This window comes from Anthonomus grandis, chromosome 19 (assembly GCF_022605725.1).
Source record: "Anthonomus grandis grandis chromosome 19, icAntGran1.3, whole genome shotgun sequence".
Lineage (NCBI taxonomy): Eukaryota > Metazoa > Arthropoda > Insecta > Coleoptera > Curculionidae > Anthonomus > Anthonomus grandis.
The window spans coordinates 12471881-12492926 of NC_065564.1; positions in this window are offsets into that span (position 1 = coordinate 12471881).

A 21046-nucleotide genomic window follows, 5' to 3' on the forward strand; every position below is an offset into this window, starting at 1 on the left:
TTTGGTGCACATATATGGAAACCAAAAATTTGTATCTCGGTTAGTAAAAGAGCTACGACTTTAAGAGTTGTCTCGTTGGATTCAGAACGTCGAAACTAAGACAAAACCGTTGGATTTTTAAAGCTAGTACTTATAGAAGCCGAGATACAGACTTCCAAACTTTGGGTTTTTGGTGCACATATATGGAAACCAAAAATTTGTATCTCGGTTAGTAAAAGAGCTACGACTTTGGGAGTAGTCTCGTTGGATTCAGAACGTCGAAACTAAGACAACACCGTTGGATTTTTAAAGCTAGTACTTATAGAAGCCGAGATACAGACTTCCAAACTTTGGGTTTTTGGTGCACATATATGGAAACCAAAAATTTGTATCTCGGTTAGTGAAAGAGCTACGACTTTGAGAATAGTCTCGTTGGATTCAGAACGTTGAAACTAAGACAAAACCATTGGATTTTTAAAGCTAGTACTTATAGAAGCCGAGATACAGACTTCCAAACTTTGGGTTTTTGGTGCACATATATGGAAACCAAAAATTTGTATCTCGGTTAGTAAAAGAGCTACGACTTTAAGAGTTGTCTCGTTGGATTCAGAACGTCGAAACTAAGACAAAACCGTTGGATTTTTAAAGCTAGTACTTATAGAAGCCGAGATACAGACTTCCAAACTTTGGGTATTTGGTGCACATATATGGAAACCAAAAATTTGTATCTCGGTTAGTAAAAGAGCTACGACTTTGGGAGTAGTCTCGTTGGATTCAGAACGTCGAAACTAAGACAACACCGTTGGATTTTTAAAGCTAGTACTTATAGAAGCCGAGATACAGACTTCCAAACTTTGGGTTTTTGGTGCACATATATGGAAACCAAAAATTTGTATCTCGGTTAGTGAAAGAGCTACGACTTTGGGAATAGTCTCGTTGAATTCAGAACGTCAAAACTAAGACAAAAACCGGTGGATTTTTAAAGCTAGTACTTATAGAAGCCGAGATACAGACTTCCAAACTTTGGGTTTTTGGTGCACATATATGGAAACCAAAAATTTGTATCTCGGTTAGTAAAAGAGCTACGACTTTATGAATAGTCTCGTTGGATTCAAAACGTCGAAACTAAGACAAAACCGTTGGATTTTTAAAGCTAGTACTTATAGAAGCCGAGATACAGACTTCCAAACTTTGGGTTTTTGGTGCACATATATGGAAACCAAAAATTTGTATCTCGGTTAGTAAAAGAGCTACGACTTTGGGAGTAGTCTCGTTGGATTCAGAACGTCGAAACTAAGACAACACCGTTAGATTTTTAAAGCTAGTACTTATAGAAGCCGAGATACAGACTTCCAAACTTTGGGTTTTTGGTGCACATATATGGAAACCAAAAATTTGTATCTCGTTTAGTAACTGAGCTACGACTTTGGGAGTAGTCTCGTTGGATTCAGAACGTCGAAACTAAGACAAAACCGTTGGATTTTTAAAGCTAGTACTTATAGAAGCCGAGATACAGACTTCCAAACTTTGGGTTTTTGGTGCACATATATGGAAACCAAAAATTTGTATCTCGGTTAGTAAAAGAGCTACAAATTTGGGAATAGTCTCGTTGGATTCAGAAAGTCGAAACTAAGACAGAACCGTTGGATTTTTAAAGCTAGTACTTATAGAAGCCGAGATGTCAACTTCCAAACTTTTGGTTTTTGGTGCACATATATGGAAACCAAAAATTTGTATCTCGGTTAGTAAAAGAGCTACGACTTTGGAAGTAGTCTCGTTGGATTCAGAACGTTGAAACTAAGACAAAACCGTTGGATTTTTAAAGCTAGTACTTATAGAAGCCGAGATACAGACTTCCAAACTTTGGGTTTTTGGTGCACATATATGGAAACCAAAAATTTGTATCTCGGTTAGTGAAAGAGCTACGACTTTGGGAATAGTCTCGTTGAATTCAGAACGTCAAAACTAAGACAAAAACCGGTGGATTTTTAAAGCTAGTACTTATAGAAGCCGAGATACAGACTTCCAAACTTTGGGTTTTTGGTGCACATATATGGAAACCAAAAATTTGTATCTCGGTTAGTAAAAGAGCTACGACTTTGGAAGTAGTCTCGTTGGATTCAGAACGTTGAAACTAAGACAAAACCGTTGGATTTTTAAAGCTAGTACTTATAGAAGCCGAGATACAGACTTCCAAACTTTGGGTTTTTGGTGCACATATATGGAAACCAAAAATTTGTATCTCGGTTAGTGAAAGAGCTACGACTTTGGGAATAGTCTCGTTGAATTCAGAACGTCAAAACTAAGACAAAAACCGGTGGATTTTTAAAGCTAGTACTTATAGAAGCCGAGATACAGACTTCCAAACTTTGGGTTTTTGGTGCACATATATGGAAACCAAAAATTTGTATCTCGGTTAGTGAAAGAGCTACGACTTTGGAAATAGTCTCGTTGGATTTAGAGCGACAAAACTAAGACAAAGCCGTTGGATTTTTAAAGCTAGTACTCATAGAAGCCGAGATGTCAACTTCCAAACTTTTGGTTTTTGGTGCACATATATGGAAACCAAAAATTTGTATCTCGGTTAGTAAAAGAGCTACGACTTTGGGAGTAGTCTCGTTGGATTCAAAACGTCGAAACTAAGACAAAACCGTTGGATTTTTAAAGCTAGTACTTATAGAAGCCGAGATACAGACTTCCAAACTTTGGGTTTTTGGTGCACATATATGGAAACCAAAAATTTGTATCTCGGTTAGTAAAAGAGCTACGACTTTGGGAGTAGTCTCGTTGGATTCAGAACGTCAAAACTAAGACAAAACCGTTGGACTTTTAAAGCTAGTACTTATAGAAGCCGAGATACAGACTTCCAAACTTTGGGTTTTTGGTGCACATATATGGAAACCAAAAATTTGTATCTCGGTTAGTAAAAGAGCTACGACTTTATGAATAGTCTCGTTGGATTCAAAACGTCGAAACTAAGACAAAACCGTTGGATTTTTAAAGCTAGTACTTATAGAAGCCGAGATACAGACTTCCAAACTTTGGGTTTTTGGTGCACATATATGGAAACCAAAAATTTGTATCTCGGTTAGTAAAAGAGCTACAAATTTGGGAATAGTCTCGTTGGATTCAGAAAGTCGAAACTAAGACAGAACCGTTGGATTTTTAAAGCTAGTACTTATAGAAGCCGAGATGTCAACTTCCAAACTTTTGGTTTTTGGTGCACATATATGGAAACCAAAAATTTGTATCTCGGTTAGTAAAAGAGCTACGACTTTGGAAGTAGTCTCGTTGGATTCAGAACGTTGAAACTAAGACAAAACCGTTGGATTTTTAAAGCTAGTACTTATAGAAGCCGAGATACAGACTTCCAAACTTTGGGTTTTTGGTGCACATATATGGAAACCAAAAATTTGTATCTCGGTTAGTGAAAGAGCTACGACTTTGGGAATAGTCTCGTTGAATTCAGAACGTCAAAACTAAGACAAAAACCGGTGGATTTTTAAAGCTAGTACTTATAGAAGCCGAGATACAGACTTCCAAACTTTGGGTTTTTGGTGCACATATATGGAAACCAAAAATTTGTATCTCGGTTAGTAAAAGAGCTACGACTTTGGAAGTAGTCTCGTTGGATTCAGAACGTTGAAACTAAGACAAAACCGTTGGATTTTTAAAGCTAGTACTTATAGAAGCCGAGATACAGACTTCCAAACTTTGGGTTTTTGGTGCACATATATGGAAACCAAAAATTTGTATCTCGGTTAGTAAAAGAGCTACGGCTTTGGGAATAGTCTCGTTGGATTCAGAACGTCGAAACTGAGACAAAACCGTTGGATTTTTAAAGCTAGTACTTATAGAAGCCGAGATGTCAACTTCCAAACTTTTGGTTTTTGGTGCACATATATGGAAACCAAAAATTTGTATCTCGGTTAGTGAAAGAGCTACGACTTTGGGAATAGTCTCGTTGAATTCAGAACGTCAAAACTAAGACAAAAACCGGTGGATTTTTAAAGCTAGTACTTATAGAAGCCGAGATACAGACTTCCAAACTTTGGGTTTTTGGTGCACATATATGGAAACCAAAAATTTGTATCTCGGTTAGTAAAAGAGCTACGACTTTGGAAGTAGTCTCGTTGGATTCAGAACGTTGAAACTAAGACAAAACCGTTGGATTTTTAAAGCTAGTACTTATAGAAGCCGAGATACAGACTTCCAAACTTTGGGTTTTTGGTGCACATATATGGAAACCAAAAATTTGTATCTCGGTTAGTGAAAGAGCTACGACTTTGGGAATAGTCTCGTTGAATTCAGAACGTCAAAACTAAGACAAAAACCGGTGGATTTTTAAAGCTAGTACTTATAGAAGCCGAGATACAGACTTCCAAACTTTGGGTTTTTGGTGCACATATATGGAAACCAAAAATTTGTATCTCGGTTAGTGAAAGAGCTACGACTTTGGAAATAGTCTCGTTGGATTTAGAGCGACAAAACTAAGACAAAGCCGTTGGATTTTTAAAGCTAGTACTCATAGAAGCCGAGATGTCAACTTCCAAACTTTTGGTTTTTGGTGCACATATATGGAAACCAAAAATTTGTATCTCGGTTAGTAAAAGAGCTACGACTTTGGGAGTAGTCTCGTTGGATTCAAAACGTCGAAACTAAGACAAAACCGTTGGATTTTTAAAGCTAGTACTTATAGAAGCCGAGATACAGACTTCCAAACTTTGGGTTTTTGGTGCACATATATGGAAACCAAAAATTTGTATCTCGGTTAGTAAAAGAGCTACGACTTTGGGAGTAGTCTCGTTGGATTCAGAACGTCAAAACTAAGACAAAACCGTTGGACTTTTAAAGCTAGTACTTATAGAAGCCGAGATACAGACTTCCAAACTTTGGGTTTTTGGTGCACATATATGGAAACCAAAAATTTGTATCTCGGTTAGTAAAAGAGCTACGACTTTATGAATAGTCTCGTTGGATTCAAAACGTCGAAACTAAGACAAAACCGTTGGATTTTTAAAGCTAGTACTTATAGAAGCCGAGATACAGACTTCCAAACTTTGGGTTTTTGGTGCACATATATGGAAACCAAAAATTTGTATCTCGGTTAGTAAAAGAGCTACAAATTTGGGAATAGTCTCGTTGGATTCAGAAAGTCGAAACTAAGACAGAACCGTTGGATTTTTAAAGCTAGTACTTATAGAAGCCGAGATGTCAACTTCCAAACTTTTGGTTTTTGGTGCACATATATGGAAACCAAAAATTTGTATCTCGGTTAGTAAAAGAGCTACGACTTTGGAAGTAGTCTCGTTGGATTCAGAACGTTGAAACTAAGACAAAACCGTTGGATTTTTAAAGCTAGTACTTATAGAAGCCGAGATACAGACTTCCAAACTTTGGGTTTTTGGTGCACATATATGGAAACCAAAAATTTGTATCTCGGTTAGTGAAAGAGCTACGACTTTGGGAATAGTCTCGTTGAATTCAGAACGTCAAAACTAAGACAAAAACCGGTGGATTTTTAAAGCTAGTACTTATAGAAGCCGAGATACAGACTTCCAAACTTTGGGTTTTTGGTGCACATATATGGAAACCAAAAATTTGTATCTCGGTTAGTAAAAGAGCTACGACTTTGGAAGTAGTCTCGTTGGATTCAGAACGTTGAAACTAAGACAAAACCGTTGGATTTTTAAAGCTAGTACTTATAGAAGCCGAGATACAGACTTCCAAACTTTGGGTTTTTGGTGCACATATATGGAAACCAAAAATTTGTATCTCGGTTAGTAAAAGAGCTACGGCTTTGGGAATAGTCTCGTTGGATTCAGAACGTCGAAACTGAGACAAAACCGTTGGATTTTTAAAGCTAGTACTTATAGAAGCCGAGATGTCAACTTCCAAACTTTTGGTTTTTGGTGCACATATATGGAAACCAAAAATTTGTATCTCGGTTAGTGAAAGAGCTACGACTTTGGGAATAGTCTCGTTGGATTTAGAGCGACAAAACTAAGACAAAGCCGTTGGATTTTTAAAGCTAGTACTCATAGAAGCCGAGATGTCAACTTCCAAACTTTTGGTTTTTGGTGCACATATATGGAAACCAAAAATTTGTATCTCGGTTAGTGAAAGAGCTACGACTTTGGGAATAGTCTCGTTGGATTTAGAGCGACAAAACTAAGACAAAGCCGTTGGATTTTTAAAGCTAGTACTTATAGAAGCCGAGATACAGACTTCCAAACTTTTGGTTTTTGGTGCACATATATGGAAACCAAAAATTTGTATCTCGGTTAGTGAAAGAGCTACGACTTTGAGAATAGTCTCGTTGGATTCAGAACGTTGAAACTAAGACAAAACCATTGGATTTTTAAAGCTAGTACTTATAGAAGCCGAGATACAGACTTCCAAACTTTTGGTTTTTGGTGCACATATATGGAAACCAAAAATTTGTATCTCGGTTAGTAAAAGAGCTACAAATTTGGGAATAGTCTCGTTGGATTCAGAAAGTCGAAACTAAGACAGAACCGTTGGATTTTTAAAGCTAGTACTTATAGAAGCCGAGATGTCAACTTCCAAACTTTTGGTTTTTGGTGCACATATATGGAAACCAAAAATTTGTATCTCGGTTAGTAAAAGAGCTACGACTTTAAGAGTTGTCTCGTTGGATTCAGAACGTCGAAACTAAGACAAAACCGTTGGATTTTTAAAGCTAGTACTTATAGAAGCCGAGATACAGACTTCCAAACTTTGGGTTTTTGGTGCACATATATGGAAACCAAAAATTTGTATCTCGGTTAGTAAAAGAGCTACGACTTTGGGAGTAGTCTCGTTGGATTCAGAACGTCGAAACTAAGACAACACCGTTGGATTTTTAAAGCTAGTACTTATAGAAGCCGAGATACAGACTTCCAAACTTTGGGTTTTTGGTGCACATATATGGAAACCAAAAATTTGTATCTCGTTTAGTAACTGAGCTACGACTTTGGGAGTAGTCTCGTTGGATTCAGAACGTCGAAACTAAGACAAAACCGTTGGATTTTTAAAGCTAGTACTTATAGAAGCCGAGATACAGACTTCCAAACTTTGGGTTTTTGGTGCACATATATGGAAACCAAAAATTTGTATCTCGGTTAGTAAAAGAGCTACGACTTTATGAATAGTCTCGTTGGATTCAAAACGTCGAAACTAAGACAAAACCGTTGGATTTTTAAAGCTAGTACTTATAGAAGCCGAGATACAGACTTCCAAACTTTGGGTTTTTGGTGCACATATATGGAAACCAAAAATTTGTATCTCGGTTAGTAAAAGAGCTACGACTTTGGGAGTAGTCTCGTTGGATTCAGAACGTCAAAACTAAGACAAAACCGTTGGACTTTTAAAGCTAGTACTTATAGAAGCCGAGATACAGACTTCCAAACTTTGGGTTTTTGGTGCACATATATGGAAACCAAAAATTTGTATCTCGGTTAGTAAAAGAGCTACGACTTTAAGAGTTGTCTCGTTGGATTCAGAACGTCGAAACTAAGACAAAACCGTTGGATTTTTAAAGCTAGTACTTATAGAAGCCGAGATGTCAACCTCCAAACTTTTGGTTTTTGGTGCACATATATGGAAACCAAAAATTTGTATCTCGGTTAGTGAAAGAGCTACGACTTTGGGAATAGTCTCGTTGGATTTAGAGCGACAAAACTAAGACAAAGCCGTTGGATTTTTAAAGCTAGTACTCATAGAAGCCGAGATGTCAACTTCCAAACTTTTGGTTTTTGGTGCACATATATGGAAACCAAAAATTTGTATCTCGGTTAGTAACAGAGCTACGACTTTGGGAGTAGTCTCGTTGGATTCAGAACGTCAAAACTAAGACAAAACCGTTGGACTTTTAAAGCTAGTACTTATAGAAGCCGAGATACAGACTTCCAAACTTTGGGTTTTTGGTGCACATATATGGAAACCAAAAATTTGTATCTCGGTTAGTAAAAGAGCTACGACTTTATGAATAGTCTCGTTGGATTCAAAACGTCGAAACTAAGACAAAACCGTTGGATTTTTAAAGCTAGTACTTATAGAAGCCGAGATACAGACTTCCAAACTTTGGGTTTTTGGTGCACATATATGGAAACCAAAAATTTGTATCTCGGTTAGTAAAAGAGCTACGACTTTATGAATAGTCTCGTTGGATTCAAAACGTCGAAACTAAGACAAAACCGTTGGATTTTTAAAGCTAGTACTTATAGAAGCCGAGATACAGACTTCCAAACTTTGGGTTTTTGGTGCACATATATGGAAACCAAAAATTTGTATCTCGGTTAGTAAAAGAGCTACGACTTTAAGAGTTGTCTCGTTGGATTCAGAACGTCGAAACTAAGACAAAACCGTTGGATTTTTAAAGCTAGTACTTATAGAAGCCGAGATACAGACTTCCAAACTTTGGGTTTTTGGTGCACATATATGGAAACCAAAAATTTGTATCTCGGTTAGTGAAAGAGCTACGACTTTGGAAATAGTCTCGTTGGATTTAGAGCGACAAAACTAAGACAAAGCCGTTGGATTTTTAAAGCTAGTACTCATAGAAGCCGAGATGTCAACTTCCAAACTTTTGGTTTTTGGTGCACATATATGGAAACCAAAAATTTGTATCTCGGTTAGTAAAAGAGCTACGACTTTGGGAGTAGTCTCGTTGGATTCAAAACGTCGAAACTAAGACGAAACCGTTGGATTTTTAAAGCTAGTACTTATAGAAGCCGAGATACAGACTTCCAAACTTTGGGTTTTTGGTGCACATATATGGAAACCAAAAATTTGTATCTCGGTTAGTAAAAGAGCTACGACTTTGGGAGTAGTCTCGTTGGATTCAGAACGTCAAAACTAAGACAAAACCGTTGGACTTTTAAAGCTAGTACTTATAGAAGCCGAGATACAGACTTCCAAACTTTGGGTTTTTGGTGCACATATATGGAAACCAAAAATTTGTATCTCGGTTAGTAAAAGAGCTACGACTTTATGAATAGTCTCGTTGGATTCAAAACGTCGAAACTAAGACAAAACCGTTGGATTTTTAAAGCTAGTACTTATAGAAGCCGAGATACAGACTTCCAAACTTTGGGTTTTTGGTGCACATATATGGAAACCAAAAATTTGTATCTCGGTTAGTAAAAGAGCTACAAATTTGGGAATAGTCTCGTTGGATTCAGAAAGTCGAAACTAAGACAGAACCGTTGGATTTTTAAAGCTAGTACTTATAGAAGCCGAGATGTCAACTTCCAAACTTTTGGTTTTTGGTGCACATATATGGAAACCAAAAATTTGTATCTCGGTTAGTAAAAGAGCTACGACTTTGGAAGTAGTCTCGTTGGATTCAGAACGTTGAAACTAAGACAAAACCGTTGGATTTTTAAAGCTAGTACTTATAGAAGCCGAGATACAGACTTCCAAACTTTGGGTTTTTGGTGCACATATATGGAAACCAAAAATTTGTATCTCGGTTAGTGAAAGAGCTACGACTTTGGGAATAGTCTCGTTGAATTCAGAACGTCAAAACTAAGACAAAAACCGGTGGATTTTTAAAGCTAGTACTTATAGAAGCCGAGATACAGACTTCCAAACTTTGGGTTTTTGGTGCACATATATGGAAACCAAAAATTTGTATCTCGGTTAGTAAAAGAGCTACGACTTTGGAAGTAGTCTCGTTGGATTCAGAACGTTGAAACTAAGACAAAACCGTTGGATTTTTAAAGCTAGTACTTATAGAAGCCGAGATACAGACTTCCAAACTTTGGGTTTTTGGTGCACATATATGGAAACCAAAAATTTGTATCTCGGTTAGTAAAAGAGCTACGGCTTTGGGAATAGTCTCGTTGGATTCAGAACGTCGAAACTGAGACAAAACCGTTGGATTTTTAAAGCTAGTACTTATAGAAGCCGAGATGTCAACTTCCAAACTTTTGGTTTTTGGTGCACATATATGGAAACCAAAAATTTGTATCTCGGTTAGTGAAAGAGCTACGACTTTGGGAATAGTCTCGTTGGATTTAGAGCGACAAAACTAAGACAAAGCCGTTGGATTTTTAAAGCTAGTACTCATAGAAGCCGAGATGTCAACTTCCAAACTTTTGGTTTTTGGTGCACATATATGGAAACCAAAAATTTGTATCTCGGTTAGTGAAAGAGCTACGACTTTGGGAATAGTCTCGTTGGATTTAGAGCGACAAAACTAAGACAAAGCCGTTGGATTTTTAAAGCTAGTACTTATAGAAGCCGAGATACAGACTTCCAAACTTTTGGTTTTTGGTGCACATATATGGAAACCAAAAATTTGTATCTCGGTTAGTGAAAGAGCTACGACTTTGAGAATAGTCTCGTTGGATTCAGAACGTTGAAACTAAGACAAAACCATTGGATTTTTAAAGCTAGTACTTATAGAAGCCGAGATACAGACTTCCAAACTTTGGGTTTTTGGTGCACATATATGGAAACCAAAAATTTGTATCTCGGTTAGTAAAAGAGCTACGACTTTAAGAGTTGTCTCGTTGGATTCAGAACGTCGAAACTAAGACAAAACCGTTGGATTTTTAAAGCTAGTACTTATAGAAGCCGAGATACAGACTTCCAAACTTTGGGTTTTTGGTGCACATATATGGAAACCAAAAATTTGTATCTCGGTTAGTAAAAGAGCTACGACTTTGGGAGTAGTCTCGTTGGATTCAGAACGTCGAAACTAAGACAACACCGTTGGATTTTTAAAGCTAGTACTTATAGAAGCCGAGATACAGACTTCCAAACTTTGGGTTTTTGGTGCACATATATGGAAACCAAAAATTTGTATCTCGTTTAGTAACTGAGCTACGACTTTGGGAGTAGTCTCGTTGGATTCAGAACGTCGAAACTAAGACAAAACCGTTGGATTTTTAAAGCTAGTACTTATAGAAGCCGAGATACAGACTTCCAAACTTTGGGTTTTTGGTGCACATATATGGAAACCAAAAATTTGTATCTCGGTTAGTAAAAGAGCTACGACTTTACGAATAGTCTCGTTGGATTCAAAACGTCGAAACTAAGACAAAACCGTTGGATTTTTAAAGCTAGTACTTATAGAAGCCGAGATACAGACTTCCAAACTTTGGGTTTTTGGTGCACATATATGGAAACCAAAAATTTGTATCTCGGTTAGTAAAAGAGCTACGACTTTGGGAGTAGTCTCGTTGGATTCAGAACGTCAAAACTAAGACAAAACCGTTGGACTTTTAAAGCTAGTACTTATAGAAGCCGAGATACAGACTTCCAAACTTTGGGTTTTTGGTGCACATATATGGAAACCAAAAATTTGTATCTCGGTTAGTAAAAGAGCTACGACTTTAAGAGTTGTCTCGTTGGATTCAGAACGTCGAAACTAAGACAAAACCGTTGGATTTTTAAAGCTAGTACTTATAGAAGCCGAGATGTCAACTTCCAAACTTTTGGTTTTTGGTGCACATATATGGAAACCAAAAATTTGTATCTCGGTTAGTGAAAGAGCTACGACTTTGGGAATAGTCTCGTTGGATTTAGAGCGACAAAACTAAGACAAAGCCGTTGGATTTTTAAAGCTAGTACTCATAGAAGCCGAGATGTCAACTTCCAAACTTTTGGTTTTTGGTGCACATATATGGAAACCAAAAATTTGTATCTCGGTTAGTAACAGAGCTACGACTTTGGGAGTAGTCTCGTTGGATTCAGAACGTCAAAACTAAGACAAAACCGTTGGACTTTTAAAGCTAGTACTTATAGAAGCCGAGATACAGACTTCCAAACTTTGGGTTTTTGGTGCACATATATGGAAACCAAAAATTTGTATCTCGGTTAGTAAAAGAGCTACAAATTTGGGAATAGTCTCGTTGGATTCAGAAAGTCGAAACTAAGACAGAACCGTTGGATTTTTAAAGCTAGTACTTATAGAAGCCGAGATGTCAACTTCCAAACTTTTGGTTTTTGGTGCACATATATGGAAACCAAAAATTTGTATCTCGGTTAGTAAAAGAGCTACGACTTTGGGAGTAGTCTCGTTGGATTCAGAACGTTGAAACTAAGACAAAACCGTTGGATTTTTAAAGCTAGTACTTATAGAAGCCGAGATACAGACTTCCAAACTTTGGGTTTTTGGTGCACATATATGGAAACCAAAAATTTGTATCTCGGTTAGTGAAAGAGCTACGACTTTGGGAATAGTCTCGTTGAATTCAGAACGTCAAAACTAAGACAAAAACCGGTGGATTTTTTAAGCTAGTACTTATAGAAGCCGAGATACAGACTTCCAAACTTTGGGTTTTTGGTGCACATATATGGAAACCAAAAATTTGTATCTCGTTTAGTAACTGAGCTACGACTTTGGAAGTAGTCTCGTTGGATTCAGAACGTCGAAACTAAGACAAAACCGTTGGATTTTTAAAGCTAGTACTTTTAGAAGCCGAGATACAGACTTCCAAACTTTGGGTTTTTGGTGCACATATATGGAAACCAAAAATTTGTATCTCGGTTAGTAAAAGAGCTACGACTTTGGGAATAGTCTCGTTGGATTCAGAACGTCGAAACTAAGACAAAACCGTTGGATTTTTAAAGCTAGTACTTATAAAAGCCGAGATACAAACTTCCAAACTTTGGGTTTTTGGTGCACATATATGGAAACCAAAAATTTGTATCTCGGTTAGTGAAAGAGCTACGACTTTGGAAATAGTTTCGTTGGATTTAGAACGTCGAAGCTAAGACAAAACCGTTGGATTTTTAAAGCTACTACTTATAGAAGCCGAGATGTCAACTTCCAAACTTTTGGTTTTTGGTGCACATATATGGAAACCAAAAATTTGTATCTCGGTTAGTAAAAGAGCTACGACTTTGGGAATAGTCTCGTTGGATTCAGAACGTCAAAACTAAGACAAAACCGTTGGATTTTTAAAGCTACTACTTATAGAAGCCGAGATACAGACTTCCAAACTTTGGGTTTTTGGTGCACATATATGGAAACCAAAAATTTGTATCTCGGTTAGTAAAACAGCTAGAACTTTAAGAATAGTCTCGTTGGATTTGGGGCGACAAAACTAAGACAAAGCCGTTGAATTTTTAAAGCTAGTACTTATAGAAGCCGAGATACAGACTTCCAAACTTTGGGTTTTTGGTGCACATATATGGAAACCAAAAATTTGTATCTCGGTTAGTAAAAAAGCAACGACTTTGGGAGTAGTCTCGTTGGATTCAGAACGTCGAAACTAAGACAAAACCGTTGGATTTTTAAAGCTAGTACATATAGAAGCCGAGATACAGACTTCCAAACTTTGGGTTTTTGGTGCACATATATAGAAACCAAAAATCTGTATCTCGGTTAGTAAAAGAGCTACGACTTTGGGAATAGTCTCGTTGGATTCAGAACGTCAAAACTAAGACAAAACCGTTGGATTTTTAAAGCTACTACTTATAGAAGCCGAGATACAGACTTCCAAACTTTAAGTTTTTGGTGCACATATATGGAAACCAAAAATTTGTATCTCGGTTAGTAAAAGAGCAACGACTTTGGGAGTAGTCTCGTTGGATTCAGAACGTCGAAACTAAGACAAAACCGTTGGATTTTTTAAGCTAGTACTTATAGAAGCCGAGATGTCAACTTCCAAACTTTTGGTTTTTGGTGCACATATATGGAAACCAAAAATTTGTATCTCGGTTAGTAAAAAAGCAACGACTTTGGGAGTAGTCTCGTTGGATTCAGAACGTCGAAACTAAGACAAAACCGTTGGATTTTTAAAGCTACTACTTATAGAAGCCGAGATACAGACTTCCAAACTTTAAGTTTTTGGTGCACATATATGGAAACCAAAAATTTGTATCTCGGTTAGTAAAAGAGCTACGACTTTGGGAATAGTCTCGTTGGATTCAGAACGTCGAAACTAAGACAAAACCGTTAGATTTTTAAAGCTAGTACTTATAGAAGCCGAGATATAGACTTCCAAACTTTGGGTTTTTGGTGCACATATATGGAAACCAAAAATTTGTATCTCGGTTAGTAAAAGAGCTACGACTTTGGGAATAGTCTCGTTGGATTCAGAACGTCGAAACTAAGACAAAACCGTTGGATTTTTAAAGCTAGTACTTATAGAAGCCGAGATACAGACTTCCAAACTTTAAGTTTTTGGTGCACATATATGGAAACCAAAAATTTGTATCTCGGTTAGTAAAAGAGCTACGACTTTGGGAATAGTCTCGTTGGATTCAGAACGTCGAAACTAAGACAAAACCGTTGGATTTTTAAAGCTAGTACTTATAGAAGCCGAGATACAGACTTCCAAACTTTAAGTTTTTGGTGCACATATATGGAAACCAAAAATTTGTATCTCGGTTAGTAAAAGAGCTACGACTTTGGGAATAGTCTCGTTGGATTCAGAACATCGAAACTAAGACAAAACCGTTGGATTTTTAAAGCTAGTCCATATAGAAGCCGAGATACAGACTTCCAAACTTTTGGTTTTTGGTGCACATATATGGAAACCAAAAATTTGTATCTCGGTTAGTAAAAGAGCTATGACTTTAGAAATAGTTTCGTTGGATTTAGAACGTCGAAGCTAAGACGAAACCGTTGGATTTTTAAAGCTACTACTTATAGAAGCCGAGATGTCAACTTCCAAACTTTTGGTTTTTGGTGCACATATATGGAAACCAAAAATTTGTATCTCGGTTAGTAAAAGAGCTACGACTTTGGGAATAGTCTCGTTGGATTTAGAGCGACAAAACTAAGACAAAACCGTTGGGTTTTTAAAGCTAGTACTTGTAGAAGCCGAGATACAGACTTCCAAACTTTAAGTTTTTGGTGCACATATATGGAAACCAAAAATTTGTATCTCGGTTAGTAAAGGAGCTACAACTTTGGGAATAGTCTTGTTGTATTCAGAACGTCGAAACTAAGACAAAACCGTTGGATTTTTAAAGCTAGTACTTATATAAGCCGAGATACAGACTTCCAAACTTTAAGTTTTTGGTGCACATATATGGAAACCAAAAATTTGTATCTCGGTTAGTAAAAGAGCTACGACTTTGGGAATAGTCTCGTTGGATTCAGAACGTCAAAACTAAGATAAAACCGTTGGATTTTTAAAGCTAGTACTTATAGAAGCCGAGATACAGACTTCCAAACTTTGGGTTTTTGGTGCACATATATGGAAACCAAAAATTTGTATCTCGGTTAGTAAAAGAGCTACGACTTTGGGAATAGTCTCGTTGGATTCAGAACGTCAAAACTAAGATAAAACCGTTGGATTTTTAAAGCTAGTACTTATAGAAGCCGAGATACAGACTTCCAAACTTTGGGTTTTTGGTGCACATATATGGAAACCAAAAATTTGTATCTCGGTTAGTAAAAGAGCTACGACTTTGGGAATAGTCTCGTTGGATTCAGAACGTCAAAACTAAGATAAAACCGTTGGATTTTTAAAGCTAGTACTTATAGAAGCCGAGATACAGACTTCCAAACTTTGGGTTTTTGGTGCACATATATGGAAACCAAAAATTTGTATCTCGGTTAGTAAAAGAGCTACGACTTTGGGAATAGTCTCGTTGGATTCAGAACGTCAAAACTAAGATAAAACCGTTGGATTTTTAAAGCTAGTACTTATAGAAGCCGAGATACAGACTTCCAAACTTTGGGTTTTTGGTGCACATATATGGAAACCAAAAATTTGTATCTCGGTTAGTAAAACAGCTAGAACTTTAAGAATAGTCTCGTTGGATTTGGGGCGACAAAACTAAGACAAAGCCGTTGAATTTTTAAAGCTAGTACTTATAGAAGCCGAGATACAGACTTCCAAACTTTGGGTTTTTGGTGCACATATATGGAAACCAAAAATTTGTATCTCGGTTAGTAAAAAAACAACGACTTTGGGAGTAGTCTCGTTGGATTCAGAACGTCGAAACTAAGACAAAACCGTTGGATTTTTAAAGCTACTACTTATAGAAGCCGAGATACAGACTTCCAAACTTTGGGTTTTTGGTGCACATATATAGAAACCAAAAATCTGTATCTCGGTTAGTAAAAGAGCTACGACTTTGGGAATAGTCTCGTTGGATTCAGAACGTCGAAACTAAGACAAAACCGTTGGATTTTTAAAGCTACTACTTATAGAAGCCGAGATACAGACTTCCAAACTTTAAGTTTTTGGTGCACATATATGGAAACCAAAAATTTGTATCTCGGTTAGTAAAAGAGCAACGACTTTGGGAATAGTCTCGTTGGATTCAGAACGTCGAAACTAAGACAAAACCGTTGGATTTTTAAAGCTAGTACATATAGAAGCCGAGATACAGACTTCCAAACTTTGGGTTTTTGGTGCACATATATAGAAACCAAAAATCTGTATCTCGGTTAGTAAAAGAGCTACGACTTTGGGAATAGTCTCGTTGTATTCAGAGCGTCGAAACTAAGACAAAACCGTTGGATTTTTAAAGCTAGTACTTATAGAAGCCGAGATACAGACTTCCAAACTTTAAGTTTTTGGTGCACATATATGGAAACCAAAAATTTGTATCTCGGTTAGTAAAAGAGCAACGACTTTGGGAATAGTCTCGTTGGATTCAGAACGTCGAAACTAAGACAAAACCGTTGGATTTTTAAAGCTAGTACATATAGAAGCCGAGATACAGACTTCCAAACTTTGGGTTTTTGGTGCACATATATAGAAACCAAAAATCTGTATCTCGGTTAGTAAAAGAGCTACGACTTTGGGAATAGTCTCGTTGTATTCAGAGCGTCGAAACTAAGACAAAACCGTTGGATTTTTAAAGCTAGTACTTATAGAAGCCGAGATACAGACTTCCAAACTTTAAGTTTTTGGTGCACATATATGGAAACCAAAAATTTGTATCTCGGTTAGTAAAAGAGCAACGACTTTGGGAATAGTCTCGTTGGATTCAGAACGTCGAAACTAAGACAAAACCGTTGGATTTTTAAAGCTAGTACATATAGAAGCCGAGATACAGACTTCCAAACTTTGGGTTTTTGATGCACATATATAGAAAGCAAAAATTTATATCTCGGTTAGTAAAGGAGCTACGACTTTGGGAATAGTCTCGTTGGATTCAGAACATCGAAACTAAGACAAAACCGTTGGATTGTTAAAGCTAGTACTTATAGAAGCCGCGATACAGACTTCCAAACTTTGGGTTTTTGATGCACATATATGGAAACCAAAAATTTGTATCTCGGTTAATAAACGAGCTACGACCTTGCAAATTATTTCGTTGGATTTAGAACGTCGAAGCTAAGACAAAACCGTTGGATTTTTAAAGCTAGTGCTTATAGAAGCCGAGATACAGACTTCGAAACTTTGCGTTTTTGGTGCACATATATGGAAACCAAAAATTTGTATCTCGGTTAGTAAAGGAGCTACGACTTTGGGAATAGTCTCGTTGGATTCAGAACGTCAAAACTAAGACAAAACCGTTGGATTTTTAAAGCTAGTGCTTATAGAAGCCGAGATACAGACTTCCAAACTTTGGGTTTTTGGTGCACATATATAGAAACCAAAAATTTGTATCTCGGTTAGTAAAGGAGCTACGACTTTGGGAATAGTCTCGTTGGATTCAGAACGTCAAAACTAAGACTAAACCGTTGGATTTTTAAAGCTAGTACTTATAGAAGCAGAGATACAGACTTCCAAACTTTGGGTTTTTGGTGCACATATATAGAAACCAAAAATTTGTATCTCGGTTAGTAAAGAAGCTACGACTTTGGGAATAGTCTCGTTGGATTCAAAACGTCAAAGCTAAGACAAAACCGTTGGATTTTTAAAGCTAGTGCTTATAGAAGCCGAGATACAGACTTCCAAACTTTGGGTTTTTGGTGCACATATATGGAAACCAAAAATTTGTATCTCGGTTAGTAAAAGAGCTACGACTTTGGGAATAGTCTCGTTGGACTCAGAACATCGAAACTAAGACAAAACCGTTGGATTTTTAAATCTAGTACTTATAGAAGCCGAGATACAGACTTCCAAACTTTGGGTTTTTGGTGCACATATATAGAAAGCAAAAATTTATATCTCGGTTAGTAAAGGAGCTACGACTTTGGGAATAGTCTCGTTGGATTCAGAACATCGAAACTAAGACAAAACCGTTGGATTGTTAAAGCTAGTACTTATAGAAGCCGCAATACAGACTTCCAAACTTTGGGTTTTTGATGCACATATATGGAAACCAAAAATTTGTATCTCGGTTAATAAAGGAGCTACGACCTTGCAAATTATTTCGTTGGATTTAGAACGTCGAAGATAAGACAAAACCGTTGGATTTTTAAAGCTAGTGCTTATAGAAGCCGAGATACAGACTTCGAAACTTTGCGTTTTTGGTGCACATATATGGAAACCAAAAATTTGTATCTCGGTTAGTAAAAGAGCTACGACTTTGGGAATAGTCTCGTTGGATTCAGAACATCGAAACTAAGACAAAACCGTTGGATTTTTAAAGCTAGTCCATATAGAAGCCGAGATACAGACTTCCAAACTTTTGGTTTTTGGTGCACATATATGGAAACCAAAAATTTGTATCTCGGTTAGTAAAAGAGCTATGACTTTAGAAATAGTTTCGTTGGATTTAGAACGTCGAAGCTAAGACAAAACCGTTGGATTTTTAAAGCTACTACTTATAGAAGCCGAGATGTCAACTTCCAAACTTTTGGTTTTTGGTGCACATATATGGAAACCAAAAATTTGTATCTCGGTTAGTAAAAGAGCTACGACTTTGGGAATAGTCTCGTTGGATTTAGAGCGACAAAACTAAGACAAAACCGTTGGATTTTTAAAGCTACTACTTGTAGAAGCCGAGATACAGACTTCCAAACTTTAAGTTTTTGGTGCACATATATGGAAACCAAAAATTTGTATCTCGGTTAGTAAAGGAGCTACAACTTTGGGAATAGTCTTGTTGTATTCAGAACGTCGAAACTAAGACAAAACCGTTGGATTTTTAAAGCTAGTACTTATATAAGCCGAGATACAGACTTCCAAACTTTAAGTTTTTGGTGCACATATATGGAAACCAAAAATTTGTATCTCGGTTAGTAAAAGAGCTACGACTTTGGGAATAGTCTCGTTGGATTCAGAACATCGAAACTAAGACAAAACCGTTGGATTTTTAAAGCTAGTCCATATAGAAGCCGAGATACAGACTTCCAAACTTTTGGTTTTTGGTGCACATATATGGAAACCAAAAATTTGTATCTCGGTTAGTAAAAGAGCTACGACTTTGGGAATAGTCTCGTTGGATTTAGAGCGACAAAACTAAGACAAAACCGTTGGATTTTTAAAGCTACTACTTGTAGAAGCCGAGATACAGACTTCCAAACTTTAAGTTTTTGGTGCACATATATGGAAACCAAAAATTTGTATCTCGGTTAGTAAAGGAGCTACAACTTTGGGAATAGTCTTGTTGTATTCAGAACGTCGAAACTAAGACAAAACCGTTGGATTTTTAAAGCTAGTACTTATATAAGCCGAGATACAGACTTCCAAACTTTAAGTTTTTGGTGCACATATATGGAAACCAAAAATTTGTATCTCGGTTAGTAAAAGAGCTACGACTTTGGGAATAGTCTCGTTGGATTCAGAACGTCAAAACTAAGATAAAACCGTTGGATTTTTAAAGCTAGTACTTATAGAAGCCGAGATACAGACTTCCAAACTTTGGGTTTTTGGTGCACATATATGGAAACCAAAAATTTGTATCTCGGTTAGTAAAAGAGCTACGACTTTGGGAATAGTCTCGTTGGATTCAGAACGTCAAAACTAAGATAAAACCGTTGGATTTTTAAAGCTAGTACTTATAGAAGCCGAGATACAGACTTCCAAACTTTGGGTTTTTGGTGCACATATATGGAAACCAAAAATTTGTATCTCGGTTAGTAAAAGAGCTACGACTTTGGGAATAGTCTCGTTGGATTCAGAACGTCAAAACTAAGATAAAACCGTTGGATTTTTAAAGCTAGTACTTATAGAAGCCGAGATACAGACTTCCAAACTTTGGGTTTTTGGTGCACATATATGGAAACCAAAAATTTGTATCTCGGTTAGTAAAAGAGCTACGACTTTGGGAATAGTCTCGTTGGATTCAGAACGTCAAAACTAAGATAAAACCGTTGGATTTTTAAAGCTAGTACTTATAGAAGCCGAGATACAGACTTCCAAACTTTGGGTTTTTGGTGCACATATATGGAAACCAAAAATTTGTATCTCGGTTAGTAAAACAGCTAGAACTTTAAGAATAGTCTCGTTGGATTTGGGGCGACAAAACTAAGACAAAGCCGTTGAATTTTTAAAGCTAGTACTTATAGAAGCCGAGATACAGACTTCCAAACTTTGGGTTTTTGGTGCACATATATGGAAACCAAAAATTTGTATCTCGGTTAGTAAAAAAGCAACGACTTTGGGAGTAGTCTCGTTGGATTCAGAACGTCGAAACTAAGACAAAACCGTTGGATTTTTAAAGCTAGTACATATAGAAGCCGAGATACAGACTTCCAAACTTTGGGTTTTTGGTGCACATATATAGAAACCAAAAATCTGTATCTCGGTTAGTAAAAGAGCTACGACTTTGGGAATAGTCTCGTTGGATTCAGAACGTCAAAACTAAGACAAAACCGTTGGATTTTTAAAGCTACTACTTATAGAAGCCGAGATACAGACTTCCAAACTTTAAGTTTTTGGTGCACATATATGGAAACCAAAAATTTGTATCTCGGTTAGTAAAAGAGCAACGACTTTGGGAGTAGTCTCGTTGGATTCAGAACGTCAAAACTAAGACAAAACCGTTGGATTTTTTAAGCTAGTACTTATAGAAGCCGAGATGTCAACTTCCAAACTTTTGGTTTTTGGTGCACATATATGGAAACCAAAAATTTGTATCTCGGTTAGTAAAAAAGCAACGACTTTGGGAGTAGTCTCGTTGGATTCAGAACGTCGAAACTAAGACAAAACCGTTGGATTTTTAAAGCTACTACTTATAGAAGCCGAGATACAGACTTCCAAACTTTAAGTTTTTGGTGCACATATATGGAAACCAAAAATTTGTATCT